At 44.7% G+C, this 13,333-nt stretch overlaps 1 protein-coding gene and 1 long non-coding RNA gene across 2 annotated transcripts in view; one reads left to right on the plus strand and one right to left on the minus strand.

The window, feature by feature from the left end:
* The window catches only part of TTC27 (tetratricopeptide repeat domain 27), a 557,582-nt gene that overhangs the window by 256,968 nt on the left and 287,281 nt on the right, over nt 1–13,333 (minus strand). The window lies entirely within an intron of this gene.
* LOC142295077 (uncharacterized) lies at nt 1,895–6,274 on the plus strand. The gene is made up of 5 exons (XR_012751358.1): nt 1,895–1,963; nt 4,466–4,538; nt 4,868–4,913; nt 5,939–6,030; nt 6,135–6,274. It is a non-coding gene; the product is annotated as an uncharacterized LOC142295077 (long non-coding RNA).

Below are 13,333 nucleotides of genomic sequence, written 5' to 3' on the forward strand. Positions count from 1 at the left end.
TTCTCTTTCTCCTTTTCTCTCCTCCTCTCCTTCTCTCTCTCTCTCTTTTCTCTCTCTCTCTCTCTCCTTTTCTCTCTCTCTCTCTCTCCTTTTCTCTCTCTCTCTCTCCTTTTCTCTCTCTCTCCTTTTCTCTCTCTCTCTCTCTCTCCTCTTCTCTCTCTCTCTCTCTCCTTTTCTCTCTCTCTCTCCTTTTTTTTCTCTCTCTCTCTTTCCTTTTTTTCTCTCTCTCTCTTCTTTTCTCTCTCTCTCTTCTTTTCTCTCTCTCTCTCTCCTTTTCTCTCTCTCTCTCTCCTTTTCTCTCTCTCTCTCTCTCTCCTTTTCTCTCTCCCCTCTCTCCTTTTCTCTCTCTCTCTCTCCTTTTCTCTCTCTCTCTCTCCTTTTCTCTCTCTCTCTCTCCTTTTTTTTCTCTCTCTCTCTCCTTTTTTTTCTCTCTCTCTCTTTCCTTTTTTTTCTCTCTCTCTCTTCTTTTCTCTCTCTCTCTTCTTTTCTCTCTTTCTCTTCTTTTCTCTCTTTCTCTTCTTTTCTCTCTCTCTCTCCCTTTTCTCTCTCTCTCTCCTTTTTTCTCTCTTTCTCTCCTTTTTTTCTCTCTCCCTCCCTCTGTTCTCCTCTCTCTCTTTTCTTTCTCCTCCTTTCTTCTTTTTTCTCCTGTTTCCTTCTCTTTTTTTCTCTCCTTGGTATTGATACTAGCTCCGGCTGTTTAATTTGGTTTTGTACAAACAACCTATCTATGTCATTTGACCATTATATCCCATGGTACATAATGTTACTTTACCTGTATTAATTGTTCTTTTTTTCATGTAATTAAGAGCACACTCTGCAATACGTGTGGAACCTTACCTCTATTTATCCATCTCCGGTTGTCCCTCTCGAGACCCGCATTTCCCTATTCTGACCAGTGATGTACGTTCCATCCGCAGTATTTCTTCATGAATATTTGTATATATTTCTGTGTATCACCTGTACATAATGCACTCACTATTGTTATTGTCTTCACACCTTTTCAGGCAACAACCTGAGAAAGGCTCTATGCCGAAACGTTGGTGCTGTTGCTCTGGTTAGGTTCCTTCTGCAGTGTGTCAGTCAATAAAAACACTCACGCATATTCCTTCTTTGTCTTCATTCGAGTGCTGGGTTCATTTTACTATACTATATGATTCTTTATCCCCATAGCACCTATATTGTGAGTGGTAGAGCCTTTAATCTCCAAGTATCGATATCACTATTTTTTCAGTGCTCCCACGGTACCAGTCAGTCCATGTCAGCCCCTGTCCTCTCCTTTAATGACGAGCTAAGCCGCTAGTATCCTTGCCAAGGTTACTACTAGGACTCAGTTCCTTACCATCCCTTCAGACGAGATTCGTACTCGTGATTACCTAAGGGAAACTAAGAGGAACACAGCTCTTGAATTGCACGCAGCCACTTTGGCGGAATACTATAAGACCCAAAGAATCCCGAGGGGGCTCAGAGTCTCTCTTCGGCCCACACTTTTCTCAGATAACTCTGAGTATTGTAAAGCCTTCGAGAGCATTCTTAACAAATGTTCTTTTGACATTATACTCCTCACAATTGACTACCTGCAGAAGGAACTTATCAGCATCGATGCCAATATCAAGAATATAGAGACACAACTCTCTCAGACCCTGAACGCTACGGCCCTTGAAGAGCTCAAGACCAAGTGTGGTTCTACGCTTTCCGAATACAGAGACACGCTACAGATCCGCAAACGTGATAAATTCTTGCGGACCAAGAAGATTATCTTAAGAATCGTGTATACCGATGGCAGTCGTCCGCTCCACCTCGCAACTATCGTCGCGGTGGCGGGTCTCTCTTCTGGGTCCGACAGCGACCACTTTTCCACAGATGTCCCAGTCTTTTTTAGGTCCGAGACGTCATGGAAAAAAACAGACGAGGAGGGGGCGGAAATACCGGGGGACGCGCAGACAGAGTCACAACCCGCTCCCAGGTAGGGACAACATTGTCTACAATATATCCAGCCAGACCCTTTCCCCCTTGAGACCCAAGTCCTACAGAAGGGACTCTCCTTCTGTCCCACCCCCTCCTTCAATACCTTTAATTTAGAGCAGGACCTCAACAGATTTTTTAGAAACCTTCGCTTTGAAGGCACATTTCGCTAACAAAACCCCTGAACCCAGTCAGACATCGTCCACATCCATACCATCCTCACCCCCAGTGGGTTTACCCTTACGGATCTTAACCTCAGGATCCCAGCAGTTACCAACCCCCACGTTGTTACCACCCTATTGAGACTTTCATCAGCCTAGTCTCTAGGGATATACACGCCATCACCACAGACATCGGTAAGGGGATTTACCACCTGAGGAACAATGTGACCCCTGAGGAGCGTAAGCCCTGACCGCTCTCAGGAACTACAAAAATATCATCATCAAGCCAGCCGACAAAGGCGGGGCTATCGTGGTACTCGACAGAACCTATTATGTCAATGAAATTCGCCAAACAACTCAGCGACACCAACACCTACCATCCACTACTTCACAATCCCACGTCCCGTATTTCCACTCTCATACAGGACAAGGTTCAATTCTACAAACAGAATGCCATCATTGATGACAAACTAAGTGAATTTTTGACCAACAATCATCCCATTACTCCAGTGTTTTACACTCTGCCCAAGATCCATAAGAATCTGACCTCTCCACCCGGCCGTCCTATAGTCGCATCCACCGACTCGCTACTGTCACCCATTTCTATCACCCTCGAAAAGATCTTGACCCCTCATATTCCCAAATCCCCTCATATTTAAAGGACACTAACCATTTCCTCTCAATTCTACGATCCATTCCCAGCGTTCCTGACAATTGCCTATTGGTCACATTAGATGTCTCCAGTTATACACGAGTATTGGTCATCATGAGGGAATTCATGCAGTAGACAGGTTCCTCAACACCCACACTGACCTCTCCTCTCCTAAAAAAGAGTTCTGTCTCGATATGCTCGAGGTGGTCCTTACTAACAATTTTTTCCTTTTCGAGGACCAATTTTTCATGCAGTGTAGGGGGACCGCAATGGGTTCCAACGTTGCGCCCCCCTATGCAAATATTTTTATGACCACTTCGAGCAATGTTACATTTACTCCCATCCGCTATTCGACAGTCAGGTGACACTGTGGAAACGCTATATCGACGACATCTTCCTCATCTGGACAGGTGATGTCACATCTCTCAACTCTTTCTTCACCGACATCAACAATGCCACCAAGGATATCTCATTCACCCTTCATCATAGTGACCACTCCATCAATTTCCTCGACACCACAGTAATCATCAATCCCGACCACACCCTCTCGACAGATTTATACACTAAACCTACGGACAGAAATAGTCTCCTCCTACATTCCAGCTGCCACCCACGACATATTAAAAAGTCTCTACCTCACTCTCAACACTGCCGGGTTGACCGGATCGTTTCAGATCCTCCCACTAGGGATATAGCCATATTGACATGGACACAAAATTTTCAGCAAGGGGTTACCCGCCTTATGTGAGACCCCCACCCTCTGCCTCAACTCCCAACTCACGAGGTCACAAACGTGTCCCCTTTGTAAGTACATATCATCCGTTCAACCCACTCATTAACGGCGTCATCTTCAAGCATTGGCCTCTACTCCATCAGGCATACCCCTCTATTCCTGAATTTGATTCCCGGCCACTTATTTGCCACAAACGGCCCGACAACTTGAGGGACTGTCTTGTAAGAGCCGACATTGGCCCTTCCAGGACATCAGCTAGACAGACCCTCCTCTCATGCCAGCGCAAGGGTACTTTCCCTTGCCTGCACTGTCTTCAATGCTCGCACATCATCAAAGGCGACTCATTCACACATCCACGCACGGGTAAGAAATTCCCGATCCGTGGATATTTCACCTGTGAGTCGAATTTTGTCGTCTACCTGATCAAGTGCCCCTGCGGTCTCGGATATGTGGGTGAGACCACCCAACATATCCGAGACCGCATTAATAAACACAAGTCTACCATTCGCTGTAAATTGACCACTTTACCCATCCCAGCCCATTTCTGTGCCGCAGGTCACACTATACCACAGCTGAGGTTCCAAGTACTCGAACATGTCAAGCAACCCCGCCGTGGCGGCAATCGCATTAAAACACTTAGAGAGCGCGAGGCGTTCTGGATCCATACCCTCCAAACTTTAGAGCCACTAGGGCTCAACAGAGAGTATGAGGCCCCTCGTTAAAGCTGTTATGGGTCTTTTGTTTTCTTGTTTTCATGTTCTCTTATTGTCCTATTGAGCACTATATTGTTGAAATCCTGAGTTGCCATTAGGTTTCTGAGTCCTCTCCTATAGATCTATATGGTTATACAGTCTTGTTTCCACTGTTTCCTGTGCATTATCACGTACTCTTATTCTCTATGTCCTTACATGTCCCCTGTCAGCTAATGACATTAACCCCCTGTCTTCTTTCTTACAGATATCGCACAACTGACCTTCTCCCATCCCTCACATCCTCCTAAAGGCACACCCCCATTCACGCTCTACAGCAGGTAATCCCCGCCCTTCTAACTCACCGCCTTCTTCCCACCCATTGCCCGGCTTACTGTCATGTGACCGCGCACGTCACAGACATGCGCACTATGTGCGTTCCACACGTGCGTCCCAGCGCACGTCACCGGAAGTCACGCACCTCCCATTTCACTGCCGACTTCCTTATAATGGCGCCGTGCGGCAGAGACTTCCACGCCGCTGCAGCCATTCTCCCTGCCACTGTGCCAGCTCCGGATCTCCACTGCAGGTAGCGCTTCTGCCCTGCACTCCCCTGCCACCACTGATGCAAATTACCAACTAATCTCACCTTGCTGCTTTGTTTTTCTAGGCGTCCATTCACCTCTCATTGTGATCCTGTCACCCCTTCACCTACGGTATGTAGCACCCACCTCTCTGTTGTTGCTAACTATGGTAACCTGCTGCGCTTCTCTTTTGCCTTCTTCTCTCACTGCTCTCCATCTGTCTCTCTCACGTTCTCTCTCTCTTTTTCCTCTTTTCGTCTCCCTCTCTCCCTCCTTCCTTTCATCTTTTCTTTCTTTCTTTCTCTTTCTTTCCTTCTTTCTTTCTTTCTCTCTCTCCTTTTCTCTCTCTCCTTTTCTCTCTCTCCCTTTCTCTTTCTCCTTTTCTCTCTCTCTCCTTCTCTCTCTCTCTCTTTTTCTCTCTCTCTCTCTCTCCTTTTCTCTCTCTCTCTCTCTCCTTTTCTCTCTCTCTCTCTCTCCTTTTCTCTCTCTCTCTCCTTTTCTCTCTCTCTCTCTCTCTCTCCTCTTCTCTCTCTCTCCTTTTCTCTCTCTCTCTCCTTTTTTTTCTCTCTCTCTCTTTCCTTTTTTTCTCTCTCTCCTTTTCTCTCTCTCTCTTCTTTTCTCTCTCTCTCTCCTTTTCTCTCTCTCTCTCTCCTTTTCTCTCTCTCTCTCTCTCTCCTTTTCTCTCTCCCTCTCTCCTTTTCTCTCTCTCTCTCTCCTTTTCTCTCTCTCTCTCTCCTTTTCTCTCTCTCTCTCCTTTTTTTCTCTCTCTCTCTCCTTTTTTTCTCTCTCTTTCCTTTTTTTCTCTCTCTCTCTTCTTTTCTCTCTCTCTCTCTTCTTTTCTCTCTTTCTCTTCTTTTCTCTCTTTCTCTTCTTTTCTCTCTCTCTCTCCCTTTTCTCTCTCTCTCTCCTTTTTCTCTCTTTCTCTCCTTTTTTTCTCTCTCCCTCCCTCTGTTCTCCTCTCTCTCTTTTCTTTCTCCTCCTTTCTTCTTTTTTCTCCTGTTTCCTTCTCTTTTTTTCTCTCCTTGGTATTGATACTAGCTCCGGCTGTTTAATTTGGTTTTGTACAAACAACCTATCTATGTCATTTGACCATTATATCCCATGGTACATAATGTTACTTTACCTGTATTAATTGTTCTTTTTTTCATGTAATTAAGAGCACACTCTGCAATACGTGTGGAACCTTACCTCTATTTATCCATCTCCGGTTGTCCCTCGAGACCCGCATTTCCCTATTCTGACCAGTGATGTACGTTCCATCCGCAGTATTTCTTCATGAATATTTGTATATATTTCTGTGTATCACCTGTACATAATGCACTCACTATTGTTATTGTCTTCACACCTTTTCAGGCAACAACCTTGAGAAAGGCTCTATGCCGAAACGTTGGTGCTGTTGCTCTGGTTAGGTTCCTTCTGCAGTGTGTCAGTCAATAAAAACACTCACGCATATTCCTTCTTTGTCTTCATTCGAGTGCTGGGGTTCATTTTACTATACTATATGATTCTTTATCCCCATAGCACCTATATTGTGAGTGGTAGAGCCTTTAATCTCCAAGTATGAATCAGTGACCTGGCCCCCGCTGTGAGGCCGCTGATCACTATAAGTCGTTCAGGACCATTCTTTGGTCCTTTGTTTCCCGCTGCGCAGCATGTATCGGTGTGTTTGACACCGTTACAATGACATAGTTAGCGACCCATAGGTGTGCTAGCGTTCGCTTTCCAGTGAGGTCGTTCTGCAGGTCCGTATCGCTGCTGCGTCGTTGGCCAGGTCTGCCTGTTTGACAGCTCACCAGCGACTGTTAGAGACTTTCCAGCGATCCCGGCCAGGTTAAGATCGCTGGTGGGATCGCTAGAAAGTCTCAGTGTGTAAAGGGCCTTTAGAATGGCCAAGTCAAAGTCCAGACCTGAATCCAATCGAGAATCTGTGGAAAGGGCTGAAAACTGCTGTTCACAAACGCTCTCCATCCAGCTTCACTCAGCTTCGAGCTAGATGAAAAGGAAGAATGGGCAAGAATTTCAGTCTCTCGATGTGCAAAACTGTTAGAGACATACCCCAAGCGACTTGCAGTAGTAGTGGACAACCCTCATAATGCAGTTTAGATTTCAAATATTCTGTTTGCAAATAACTTAGCGATTAAAGAGTGCTACTGTATTCTTTTGTTTGTGTTTCACATTTGCTTGTATATTCGCAAAAGAAATGCAGCCACAAGAACTTGCACCCGTACATGTGACTCCCTGGTGGACCTGAGGTAGGTGAATTAGGCGTTTGTTTATAATAGTCTGCAGCCAGGGATTAACTTTTAATGAAAGGAAACAACCTCTTTAATTAAATAAATCTGGAACAAATCCATGACGGAAATTAACATGCTGTCGATTTAATAGAAACCGCAAAGAATTTCAATTTTCATGCAGACATTTTCACAGCATGTTTCCTAATCTGAGATCATCCCATCCAAAAATAAGAACGTAAAATCCACAACTTCTCTGTTCCATAAGGTTGTAGCCTACATAGACAACAAATAGTGAATGTGACCAGTGTGCTAGCGATGTCGCTGGTGAAAGCACACGCCCCCTTCGGTTGTGCGTCACAGGCAAATCGCTGCCCGTGGCGCACAACATCTCTAGGACCCGTCACACATACTTACCTGCCTAGCGACATCGCTGTGGCTGGCGAACCGCCTCATTTCTAAGGGGGAGGTTCGTTCGGTGTCAAAGCGGCGTCACTAACGGCCGTCCAATAGAAGAGGAGGGGCGGAGATAAGCGGCCGGAATATCCCACCCACCTCCTTCCTCATTGCCGGCGGCCGCAGGTACGATGTTGTTCCTTGTTCCTGCGGTGTGTGCTGCCGCAGGAACGACGAACCTCCGTCCTGCAACAGCAACGATATTTGAGATTAGAACGACATGTCAACGATCAACGATTTGGTGAGTATTTTTGATCGTTAGCGGTCGTTCGTACGTTTCATACACACAACGGCGTCGCTAATGAGGCCGGATGTGCGTCACGAATTCCGTGTCCCCAACGACATTTCATTAGTGATGTCGTTGCGTGTAAAGCGGCCTTAAGGAAAGGGAATAATCTGTCATTACGCACAGGTGAATAATGTTAAAGCGCCACTCAAATGTTGTTTTTTTTCAGCACTCAGGAGATGCTTTAAATCTAAGACTACTACCCACCCCGTTGTTTTCAACTTTTTGGTGGGCATTGCTTCGATCCCGTGGCGCCATCTTGTGCCCATATATTGTCAAGAAGTCAGAAGTTACATCATAAGGTCTCAATGCATCTCTATAAGAGCCTAAACAAGGCTCTCACAGACTTGTATTGAGTTGTGACCTGCGTCGCGCTTCATGAAACAGATGACGTCAATGGCAGGTAAGTATAAGATAGGGCGTAGGGAATTTAGATTTAAAGCACCCATCCAGCTCTGAAATTAAAAAAAAAATGCTGGTACGGTGCTTTAAGTGATGGTGAGATTTAAAAAAATAAATAAAATTGTTCATTTCTTAGGAAAAATAGTTTCCCACCTATATATGAACAAATATCTAATGTATGTCAACCACAGTGCCAACGATACTTAGGTTGCAAGTAGTTGTTCATAAACAATAAATATGTTGACAGAAAATATGAAGTAAATTTAGATTTCTTCAGTCTTCTTCAATGAATTATTCATAGAATGTTCTTAAGAATGATTCCCCAGAAAGTTATTTTTCCAGCACTTAACAGTTTTACTCACATAAATTCTCTAATATGCAAACGCTTCAAATTCTGATTTTAGAGCCTCTTTAAAATGTACGTCGTTGTCATTTACAACCACTTCATAAGTCAAGCCTAATCATTAGTGCCAGAGATGGGAGCCGAATGCCACCGAGATAAGCCAAGTGGTAATCTCTGAAGACCAGAAACATTCGCTACAGATCTTTAACACCAACTTTTTAGCTGTTGTACATTGAATAAAGAAACGTAAAAAAGGAAATTCTAACTTAAAGTTCCAAACTCGATTACTGTTGACCATGCTAAAAGTCATCAGTTTGGGATCTATATCCTATTTATATCTTTGTCTTTCTCTACTAAACCTTAAAAGCCTGCTGCTCATTAAAGGGAGACAGTCTACTAGTTTTTTTTTTATATTTTTTCTGCGATCACCATAATACAAGGGACAGTGCAGATTAACACTACAGGACTACAGTTCACATGGTGGGTAGTAAAGCCAATCTGTGTAACCTCACCTCCAACACTGATTTGTCCTGAAGGCAGGTACAGTGAAGTTGGAGAAGGGTTGTTGTGTCACGCGTGCTCCAGGAGAGCAAGTGCCGACACCGCCAGAATGCCACCAGCACCACAGGTGAGTATAAGAGTTATTTAATTCAGGGGAAAATATTGTGGAGAAGGTATTTGTCATAGGTGTTTCATGGGTGACAGGCAGTCCTGGAGTGTCAGGCAATAAAAGGTCACAGCGTTTGGCTGCGCAAAATGCTCCCTGATTTTCTATTATTCCTGTTGTCAGTATTCAGTGTACTAGGTATCTCCTCTGCTGGGGGTTTTATGCTTTTCCCTTTAGGATTCTGCAGAGCTCCTCTTCCCTTCAGCTACTAAACATAAGTACTTCCTCTTGGGTTTAAATACTCTCATTTTCCCTGAACTTGAGCTGGTGACATTTGATACATCTTTATCAAGTATTCAGTTCCTTCCCAAGCTTTGGATTCAAGGAAGTGGCTTGCACTCATGTGTAGGATTGTTGCTGCTCTTTGCTGAAGTTCTTCCTGAGGCATCTGGAGATCAGCTGCTCATGTGCTTTCTCCATGTGTGTGTGCTCCGTGTCTTCTTTAGTGTTTAGTGGGGTTGACAAAGAGCTCATTCTGCCCATTCCTTATCTAGAGCCCAGCTCAAGGGTCATTCTAGAGTCAGGTATCCAGCTTGGCACATAGGTGTGAAATCTATCTAAAGGTCCAGTCACACTAAGCAACTTACCAGCGATCCCAACAACGATAGGGATCGCTGGTAAGTTGCTAGGAGGTTGCTGGTGAGCTGTCACACTGCGACGCTCCAGCGATCCCACCAGCAACCTGACCTGGCAGGGATCGCTGGAGCGTGGCTACACGAGTTGCTGGTGAGCTCACCAGCAACAAGTGACCAGCCCCCAGTCTCCTAGTTACAGCACACATCAGGTTAATTAACCCGATGTGTGCTGCAGCTAAATGTGCACAGAGCAGGGAGCAGCGCACACTGAGCGCTGGCTCCTTGCTCTCCTAGTTACAGCACACATCGGGTTAATTGCCTGATGTGTGCTGCAGCTAAATGTGCACAGAGCAGGGAGCAGCGCACACTGCTTAGTGCTGGCTCCTTGCTCTCCTAGTTACAGCACACATCGGGTTAATTACCTGATGTGTGCTGCAGCTACATGTGCACAGAGCAGGAGCCGGCAGCACAGGCAGTGAGAGCGGCGGAGGCTGGTATCAAAGGTAAATATCGGGTAACCAAGGACAGGGCTTCTTGGTTACCCGATGTTTACATTAGTTACCAGCCTCAGCAGAAGCTGGCTCCCTGCTCACTGCACATTTAGTTGTTGCTGTCTCGCTGTCACACACAGCGATCTGTGCTTCACAGCAGGACAGCAACAACTAAAAAATGGCCCAGGACATTCAGCAACAACCAACGACCTCACAGCAGGGGCCAGGTTGTTGCTGGATGTCACACACAGCAACATCGCTAGCAACGTCACAAAAGTTGTTCGTTACCAGCGATGTTGCTAGCGATGTTGCTTAGTGTGACGGGGCCTTAAGGTGGTGAGAAACCACAGGGGCCAGCCTTAGGTTTGGTCAGGGGTCACCATCTCCCTCTTCCCTAGATGCAGGGTTTCCCTTCCCTTTCACTTGGTACTTCCTCATACCTAGCGTGACAGTATTGTCCATTTAGTTGACAACCCCTTTAATTAATTAGCTGGTTCAACTGAGTTTTTCCCCTACAATGTTACTAATTGAAGTGTTTGTTGGAATAGGTATTTGTCTTTAAATGTTGCTAGTTTCAATGTGATTACTGTGGCCTAGATGCATTACTTTTCATTTACTAATATTAACATTAATCTGCTTTGTACTTGCCCATGTGGCCAACTTATCAAAGTCATTCTACTATATTATACGATCAAGTTCAGTTTTTATTGTCCTACAAAGTTTTGTGTCATCACCAAAGACTGACACTTTACTCTCAACTGTATTTACAAGGTCATTAATCAAGATATTAAAAATGTAAATTCTGGAAACAGAGCATGCTATATAAACCGTAGTCAAAGACCAGTTGTGCAGCTTCTAAGAACCCAAATATTTTCTTCAAGACTCATATTCCAAAGAAACAAAAAAAAAATCAATAAGCTTAAAAGCAGCAAAAAGTTGCATGAATGCAGTAGTTTTTATTGCTCGACGAAGAGGTTAAAAACCATCTACTTCTGTGTCCTAACAACGAATATAAAGAAAGCAAAAGTCTTTTTACAGAAGTATCAGCCTACAAGGAGTTTCATGCTTTCTCTATTTATGTAGCTTTGTCACTCATTAAATTTGCATTGTAGAGGCCAAACTACGCAAATAACAGTGTGCCATGGAGCAAAACAAATGTTTGTTTGGGACAACGAATGTTCATTTGGTGCTTGCTAAATCTGTATAAAGAAATTGAAAATAAGGGTTGTCTGGTAGTATAAAATTGTGAAGTGTTGTATCCTGGAAGACAATAAAAAAAAGAACAAATGCACAACTAAAAATAAACATAAAAAAGTAACAAAACAGCCAACTCTAGGTGTGGCTTCAGCGCAAATTACATCTTGTCTATAGTTCTACCACGGGCCGTGTGTTATTCAGTGTCATTATCTTTGCACATCACGGACTCTTTATGGAGAGGGAAGGAGCTGGTGGACGGCACAGACATTTTACTAAGTAAATTTCCGAGAAACACTCACCGCTATATTGCCTGTGATCCCGCTCTTGTATTCCTTTTGTAGGGAGACCGGAAAGCCCATCAGCCACAACTGGGCAATAGTAGTAAATCAAAAACAAGAAAATTCCGATGTTCCTATAAAATCCTTCAATTTATTATGAATTAATAAAATCCATAGTCAGGGGAAGAAGTCCTTGTTGACACGTTTCGACCATTGTGGCCTTGACAATAGAGATAAATTGAAGATTTTTAAGGGAACACTGGACTTTTGTTTTTGAATTACTACAGACATTTTACTGCACATTCTCCAAAAAGGTTAAGGCTATGTGCCCACAGGTGCTTGCTGCTGCGGGTTTTGCCGCGGAAAACCTGTGGATTTATCTGGATTTTCCAGATAAATCCGCTGGTTTCAGCATGTACAGACACTCCCCATGTTATCCTATGGGACATGGGGAGTGCTGTGTCCATGCTGCGGTATGTGCGGCTGCAGAATATTCTGCGGATGTCCCGCAGACGCACATACCTGCATGTCAATTATTCCTTCGGATTTACCTGCGGAAATCTGCCTTGGTCCCATACTTACCTGCTTTGATAGCAGACACCCAGTCAGTTTCCCTCGCTGCAGAGGACGGCAGTGGAGCTAGGAGCAGGAAGGAGGAGGTGGGCGAGGCCTGCACGAGCTCCGGTCATGTGACAGCCAGAGCTAGTTCAGGCCTGCCCACCTTCTCGTGCACAGTGCAGATGCTGACAGGCACGGCCGGAGAGAAGAAGTGCAGCTTGATGGAGGTAAGTATGAACTCCCCGATCACTCCAGCACTTGTTCTGCATTGAGGATGCAGCGCCGAAGCCATGGTACTGTATCCTCAATGCAGAATGCACGCAGCATATCCGCAGGACATTCCGCAATACAACCGCAGCATGAAAACAGACAAAGCTGTGCTGCGGTTTTCTGGGAGCTCCTGCGCAATGTCCTGCAAATATAACCACAGGACACTTCCCCCGTGGGCACATAGCCTTAGCAGCCACAACTGTCATCTCCTATCTCAGCAATGGGATCATTTGGATTCACTGAGGACAGAATTTATTATGCTTTTCTATATAGCACCATGATATTCCGCAGCGCTTTACAGACATAATCAACACTGTCCCCATTTCAGCTCACAATCTACATTTCCTATCATTAAGTCTTTGGAGTGTGGGAGAAAACTGGAGAAGTCGCAAACATGGGGAGTCCAAACAAACAGACATTGACCTTCGTGGGATTTGAACCCAGGATCCCAGCCCTGCAAAGCAGCAGTGCTAACCACTGAGCCACCATGCTGCCTTGTGAATTGCAAATTCTGATCAGTCCAGGATAAGAAATATTTCTCTAACAAGATATTACAAAGTTTTTTAGTTTCACATATACTCTTGATTAATGTGAAAAAAAATTGTAACAATGGATACTTTTAAGGGGGCTTTACACGCTGCGACATTGCTAACAATATATCGTCAGGGTCACAGTGTTTGTGACGCACATCCAGCGCCGTTAGCGACATCGCAGCGTGTGACACGTACGAACGGCCTCCAACGATCCCAAAAGTGGTAAAAATCGTTGGTTTTGGAGAGGTCGTTCTTAAAAAAAAAA

The sequence above is a fragment of the Anomaloglossus baeobatrachus genome, chromosome 3, assembly GCF_048569485.1.
Source record: "Anomaloglossus baeobatrachus isolate aAnoBae1 chromosome 3, aAnoBae1.hap1, whole genome shotgun sequence".
In the NCBI taxonomy this organism is placed as follows: domain Eukaryota; kingdom Metazoa; phylum Chordata; class Amphibia; order Anura; family Aromobatidae; genus Anomaloglossus; species Anomaloglossus baeobatrachus.